Genomic DNA, 8085 nt, shown 5'->3' on the forward strand with positions numbered 1-8085 from the left:
ATTACCAAGGAGTCCCTGTTTCTTTTGCCTCACTGTCAGTTTTATTTCATTGTCATCCTCTTGTTTCAGTCTTGTTGTTTCTATTCTTCTTGCTTACTACCAGTGTGTGCATTTAACTTCAGTTTCCTTTTGTCGATTTGGTCCTGCTTCCTTGCGCTTTATCCTCAATGGATTTTGCTGTGTTTTTGGACTTGATATTGGGTAAATTATACTATTTGGGGAGAGAATATTAAAACTGGCAATACTGCACAGCATCACATTTGAGAAACGCCAAATACAGCATATCAGCACAAACATCTCATACCGTGTACCAAGAATGTTGGTGGATGTTTGTGGATGATTTGGGATTTTTTTGCAGCCACAGGACTGTGACACCTTGCAGTCATTGAGTTTGCTATGAACTCTTCTGTATGCAAAAGTATTCTGGAGTCAAATGTGAGGCCATCTGTCTGACAGGTAAAGCTTAACCTAAATTGTGTCATGCAACAGGGTAATGATGCAAACTACTGCAGCAAATCTTTAATAAAATTGCTGAAAACAAAAAGAATCAAGGTCAAAGACAATACCTCGACCTGATTGAAATGCTCTAATGGGACCTTATAGGAAAGATGTTCATAAACAAACAGCCTCAAATCCTAATGAACTCAAGCAATGTTGTAAAAAAGAGTGGGCCAAAATCCATCCACTATGATGCGAGAGATTGATAAATTATACAGAAAACCTTTACTTAAAGTTAATGCTGCTACAGATGCTTCGACAAGCTATCAAAATGTGGGGGTGTACTTAGTTTTCACAGGACTGTGAAATAATTTTTTCATCACATGACTGTGTGCTGATTGAATGCTCTTCACATTATCATACCTGTACCAAAGCTGAGAGTGACAGTGGAAAATCTTTTCCTCCCACCACACTTTTCACAGCAACCATGGACCAGTTGACAGTGGATTCCTCAGCAAAGTGAGGAGGAAGTGATGACGCAGGAAGGAGTTATCAGTCAGCAAACTGTCAAGCCAGCTGCAGACAACCCAGGTTTCACAAGTTTCTCCTACTTCACCACAGACACAAGAAACATGTTTTCCATTCTAAGCAGGAGTGATTCAGGGCAAGTCTTACAATAGTGTAGTAGTTAAAAAATGTAAACCATTGAGGTGTCATTGTGAAGTGCTAATTGTGTTTTTGCATGTTACAGCATAAAGAAACTATTTGAACATTTCTGAAGAACATTTTTTTGCCCTCTTTCTGAGATTTAAGTGAGAGGATGGATCACAGTCTCACATTTGTTTGCTATCTATTGTAGCCAGAGGTAGCTAGCTTAGCTTGGCCAAATATATTCAAGTCATAAATGGTATAACAGATGGATGTAGCTTGTGAAGCCTTTGTGGAAGTGCCTAAAGAACTCCGTGGCCTTAGTAAAGAATTTCTTCATAACTTTATGGGCTAAATTTCTAGTTTCAGATCTTACTAAAAAAAACACGAGTTTCATTTTAGATATTACTGTCGTTAATAGAGTGAGGAAGATTATCCACTGTTGCTTATAGCAGCAGACTTTTAATTGACTTCGCTAACCAGTGGGTGATGTCACGGTGGTCTCATTCATGTTTTTTTGTACTGTCTGAGTCATATTTCCTCCTATAAACATTGGTTCAGTCTTTGTGTGAAGCTAACTATGTGTATTGTGGTGCATAAAAATGTGTTCCCAACATGAATGGACCCTAAACTCCCCGGAAAGTCGATTCTGTTCTTCTGGATTAAGATTTTTCAGTGGGAGAAACATTTCGTCACTTATCCAAGTGTCTTCTTCAGTCTCACTTGACTTGGTGCATACTTGGTTACATAATGACCAAAACTAGCACCACTGACTAACAATAAGCCATGAGATCAGTTCATTAATATGCGTTTCTTCCACTAAAAATGCTAAATCCAGATGAACAGAAACAACTTTCTGGGATTTCCTTACCCGGATGATTGAGCATGGATCAAGAGAGCCTAAAGTTAAAACAACTTGGAAAACTGGTTATCGGTAAGAAATTTTAGATTTATGATGGAAATTTGTGTTGTCATTATTTGCAAGATTAAATTTTTTGTATAGTGTTATACACTCTTGGTGTGTGGGAGTGTGAGGATCCAGGTGCAGACAGAAGAGGAGACAGTACTGAACTTGAAATGAAAAGCAAGCCTTTATTCGGGCTGATTAATGTGGAAAATAACAGAAAGCACCGAGGCAAGACAAAACTAGAAGCTGAACTGGGAAAACTAAGAACTGACACTTAACTCAGACAACAGGGAAGGCTAAGATAAGGTGACAATGATGCATATGACTAAGAAAACTATGAACAGGACTCTGTGCTGGAACAAGAAAGAACTATGAAACGTATACACGTAAGCAATATGAACATGACCAGCACAGAGTCCTGAAACCTCACATAGCATGGGGGAAGACTGAGGACTTAAATACACACATGAGGTGATCAGGGGAAGTGGAGACATATGAGGACACAGCTGACCAGAAGCATAATGACAACATAGGGGAGAGTAACACTAACTACAATGAACAAAGAACACCAGACTCTTCCAAAATAAAACAGGAAACACAGAGACATAGACATGACACGAATTTGACAACAAGAACCACACAGACATGAAACATGACAGGTAGATGCACGGACCAGGGAGAGATGACAAAAGGGACTAAGAAACAAAGGACTAAACTGCAACCTAGAAATCAACTAGATGAGTTAAACTATAACACAAATGAATACAAAAATATGCATTAAAACTCAAACACTGGGCCACACGACCCACTACCGTGACATTTAGTTGCACATAGTGACCTAAACTGTTTAACAACATGATTTATTGGCAGGATGCTAACCCTAACAAAGTCAGAAGAGCAACATGCAGACCATAAGAAGAGTGTGTGAATGTGCAAAAACCTCTTTTTATTATATTCTGAGCCAAGCTAACTGTCCTCAGATCCAAGTTAGTAAATTTACCTAATACAGAATATCTGCTTGCTAATTAACAATATTGCTCGAGGTTCCTGGAGGTTGGTGGCTGTTGCTAGGTGAAACTCACCAAAAACCTCCTTGTGCTTGCTTGTTTACTAGTAAATTACTAGATTACTGCAGTCCCCTGTGGTTTGCATGCAACTTGTCAGCAAACAGTCATAAACTACCAGTCCAGCTGTAGTCATGCTTGAAAAATGCAAATGAAAAATGAAGAATGTTAGCCTTCAAACTAAAAGTTATGCCTTAGCCCTGCAACCAACATGTTTTGAAAGGTGCAAGTTTTACACTGAAGGTTAATATTTTCTTTCTGGATTATCTCGCACTTTAGCGCTTAGTAGTAGTTAGCAGGTGTTGGTAGAAAAATTACCATCTTCCATGGAAACTATGAGTAACCAGTCTGATAAAGACCAAAGAGATCATAATGCCTTTTTCATTGCAGCACCGTATACCTGTTTGTGACCAATTTCACCTAGCAACTGCTGCAGACCTCCAGCAACCATTGCCTAAAAAGGAATGCACATTTTTCCTTGTAACTGGTGGTTGAAAAATTGTTGCCGATAGGTCTGTGTGAATGGGGCCTAATTCACTTCACTCTACAGCAACACATGTCCAAAATGGTGAACAAGTTATAGTCACTCGGTTAATAGTCATGTGACTGCAAAACCAGAATACATGTAATAAATATAATACATTCCCCTTCAACACATTTCTGACTTGTTCATGCTGTAGCATTCTTTTTCTTTTAAGGCTGATTTCTTGTACAAGTCTTAATCCACCTAAAAGCATCATTGTTATCTTCTACTCCCCAAATACTTTGAATGAATCATCAACTGTGAGCTCACTGCTATTTCTACAGCTGTATTCAGTCATCACCAGCAAACATGAAGGCAATGACGCAGGAAGGAACTATCACTCTATTTGTTTAATCAGTGGCAGCAAACCTGGATGTTTTGCAGCTGTTCTAATGCATTTTGTAGACATGACTGCAGACGATTTATAATTCCGTATTTATACTCATTTATTAAACAAAATTCACTGTATTAAATCGCTATTTTCAGCTTCTTTTTCTCTCTCTGAGATCACTGTCATGTTTACAGTCTGTCTGGGTACTCTGTAGGGAAAAGACAGGGGTCACCTCCCATTCGCTATTCCCAGTTAATGTTTATAAACTCGGCAACCAAGACTAAACATTAGACTAAATAACCTCGTAATAGCATTTCTTCAAATCTAAAACCCTGGTGGCTTGTAGGACCAGGGTCCTTTGTGAGGTCTCACAAGTACAATGACTGAAGGGTTTGATAGTCGGGTGATTACAACGTGTCATGTGATGCTATGTGACTATGAAGCCTTGTCTTGGTGAGCAGAGTTTTTACAGAGCACATCTGACAGGAAGGTGTTCTGTCGCAGCGCCTGTCTCAGGTACACTTACTGTTCCCAACACGTTTCCTTTATAACCTTTATACATTCCCTATGCTGAATTATCAATTTTAACACATTCCCTTTTGTTTGCCTCCTCCACCCATCTGTTTCCTCCCCTCATTTTCCACTCTGTGACATATTGTATATAGTCCTCTGTATTTTGTTACCGGGTATTTTTTGTCTGTACTTCAAACACTTAAACCAAACTTGGCCGGCGGACTTTCATTAAGCATGTACTGTATAAACTGAAGGTTGTGCCTTTCCTGCCTTTTGAGCGCGACCTTCTGCGGTTAACTATATGCTACGATACCTTCGCTTCTCACGGTAACTGTTCCCAGGTATGTTATTCTCCTGCCTTTTGGACATGTGGTTTAGCGTGCCTGGCAAGGCGGCAGGCAGCTCTCCTGGCTCGATGTGTTTATGCAGGTGCGGGACGTTCAGGACACACCGCCCTGCAGAGTATTTTGGAGGTGCTTTTCAGAGCAGCTTACCCTGCAGTATTAGAAGGGGCCGCCTATATGTGGCATTTAAGTGGGACAGCCCAGAAAAGGCATTTCCTCGGCTTACTGGAAATGGAGTCTTAAAAAGCTTGAAACGGAGTCAAACACATCATAGTGAGAAATGCTCTAATGACAGCAGAAAGATTGATGTTCCCATACACAATGTGAGACAACAAGATCATCGAAAAGAAGAATGCTGAGCACGCGTTACATAAGCCACCTTATTTTTTGAACAAGTGTGTGATAGTGTGTGTTTCTTGAGCAAAAAAATTCTCTTTGAGTTAAGCAAATCATAATCAAGGAAACTAGTTTAAAGGGCTTGCTTGATATCACAGGAAAAAACATGCAATGCTTTGTTGCTAAAAGACTGTAAAATATCCAGATGGAACAGCTTTAGAAGCAAATGTAAAACTTCTGTCTTTTGAAACCTTTGGACCAAACCGCTGTTTGTATTGTCTATTCAGTGCATATGTTTATCTGATGTGTGTGCCAGATTTGCAGGTTGCATAAAGTGCCACCTCTAAATTGCCTGTAGGTGTGACTCTGAATGGTTTTCTTTCTGTTTGGCAGACTGGTGAAGTGTCCAAGTTGTAATCTACCCCTTTCAAAGAGGGAGGTTTCCAGACCTAAGATAAGACCTAAGAAGACTTGTCGAGATAAGTCTTCTGGGTTTTTTTGTAGAAATCTTTATCTAGTTAAGAGTGAGTTAATCAGCTCTTGAAATAAATCAACCTCTTTGCTGTAAATTCAGCTGAAGTGTAATCTCAGAAGAATATCTTTGCTCAAAATGAAAATTAAAAGGCATTTTCACAGTGTCATCTTTTCCAAACATTAAATGGTGTTGTCAGTATTTGAAACAGGATGATAAGATAACAGTGGTCATCCTGTTTAGAAGTACTGACAGGGCAATTGTTTGCTATGGTTTCATTGTCAGGAAGCATGAGAGAGAAGAATAGCCTTGCCCTGCTTGGCTGACACTGTTCTGCAAAGTTTCCTGGATAATGAATTCCTCTGGTTTTGGTCAGCCAACAGTGAAAAACCAGGATAAAGGGGGGAGAAGGACTTAAAGATGGAGAGAGGAAGCCTGAGGTGATTGTCCAGTCAGCATGGAGGGTGTTAGCAAGTCCTCTGTATTGTGGATAATTGCAGATTACTGGTTAGATAAGTGGATTGACTAGAAATGTGTGGGAGTACAGAAATGCAAAACAACAAACTGAATTTTTTTTTGAAAGTGTCTTTTTAAGGTAGAACTTCGTCAAGTCTTCATGAACCCTGGTACTTCGATCAGAGGGAGGAAACTACCAGAGCAAATATTTTGCACTGCAAATTAGAAACCAGGCCTGCTGGCCACAGAAAGCTGAGTTCAATCCAGTACGCATCTACCTGCTATCCTTCACATTAACAACCAGCGCTGGGGCTGACTGGATTTACACAGGCACAAAACCCCGTAAAATTCTCACTTTCCAGCATATTCCACTTTAAAGCATATGAACTCTGGCACCAGTTTAAAATGAGCGCACGCTCAATGAGCCATACTGTTGCTACGCTGGTTCAAACACAGATGCATCTTAAAACAGAGTACGAACATACACAAAGTACACTGCGCCTCTACAGCGGAGGGAACTAGGTTGAGAAATTTGAAAGAAAACAAACAGGATTCCAGAGCGGTGCGCTGTGGCGTGAGGCTGCTGGACTGAAACACAAAGAGAGGCCTGTTCACTGCATACGGGAGCATTCCAGCTAACAGAACAGGCTCTGGGATGCTGTTGACCTAAGCTACTTTAGAATGTTTGTGCAATAGCGTTTGACCACTTGATTAAAAATATCGTTTGATGCTGAAGTGGCTCTGTCCTAGCAACGGGCAGTTCAGACTGGTCTGAGCAGAGCAACATGCTGCGTGAAAGGATGGCTCTTATGAAAAGATGAGCACTGAACGGTTCGCTCACTGAGAATGAACATCCAAGTGTCACTTTTAGATTGCCATTGGAAAGCCTGTTTATTTAACCTTAAATGGTGCCACTTTTGTAAGCAAAATACATTTGAAGGTTGAGCAACAGAGTTGAGTATGTGGATTTAAGGGGATGCGACTGTTGAAACTTGCCATATCTTCTCTGCCAGTGCCAAACAGGTTATTCAGCTATTGACTCATGATTGGTGTCTTTTATGGGATTAGATGAAATAAGACATATTGCCAATTTAAGAATTTATTCATTTATAAAACATGGGCCTCAGTAGCTTGTGGAAGATCCATACACAGCCACATCAGCCTGGCACCTCCTCATCATGCTGGTCGCCAGTTTTGTCACACACTGCCGTGAGATGGCATCCTATTCTTCAACCACAACTCGGGCAGTGTGGTTGTGTTGGCCACTCTCGCACAAAGAGCATGTCCAAGCTGATCCCACAAGTTCTGTGAAATTAAGATCAGGAGTGCCAGCAGGTCGTTCCATCTTCTCAACTCCCAAATTCTGGAGGTAGTTTCTAATAAACCCCACTCTGTGGAGGCAAGGGCCAGAATCTTTGAGTACAGGGTTCAATTTCGGAGATGTGGGAGTGCCACTGGTTGCAGAATCTTATCTTCATATCTCTATGCATTCAGATTGCTTCCAAAGATTACAAACCTTGTTTTTCTAGTGATGGAGATGCTGCACCAAACTATCAAAAGCTGCTACTGTATTGGTGTAGCAATCAGCACAGCATTCTCTGTGTCTTCCCCACACTTTGACCCCACAATCTAATTGCCATAGGCAGAATTTGGACTTGTCGCTGAGCAGCACTGTCAATCAACCTGGGGTACCACAAGCTCAAAGAGTCAGTACATACTCAACTCTGCTGTTCAACACCATTTAAACGGACATAAACTGGCTTTTCAACAGTAGGATTGATTGCCAAGAACCATTGTTACATTGTAACAATTACATCGATCAAACACAAATTGAGAAAATAATTGAGGAAAGTGATAGAAATATGATTTAAATCCAGAATGATGGTAACAATAGGACACAACACTTTGTGAAGGTAATTCACTCACAGCCATTTAGTCAGTCAGATCCTTTTAAACATGCATAAAACAATCCCCATGCTGCTTTTGTTGACCATTATGAATAAACGGTAAAAAGTAAAACTAGAACTAAAGACATGTTTCATTTTTTTTATTT

The sequence above is a fragment of the Haplochromis burtoni genome, unplaced genomic scaffold (assembly GCF_018398535.1).
Source record: "Haplochromis burtoni strain Fernald_Lab_line unplaced genomic scaffold, NCSU_Asbu1 Contig_28, whole genome shotgun sequence".
Classification (NCBI taxonomy): Eukaryota; Metazoa; Chordata; class Actinopteri; order Cichliformes; family Cichlidae; genus Haplochromis; species Haplochromis burtoni.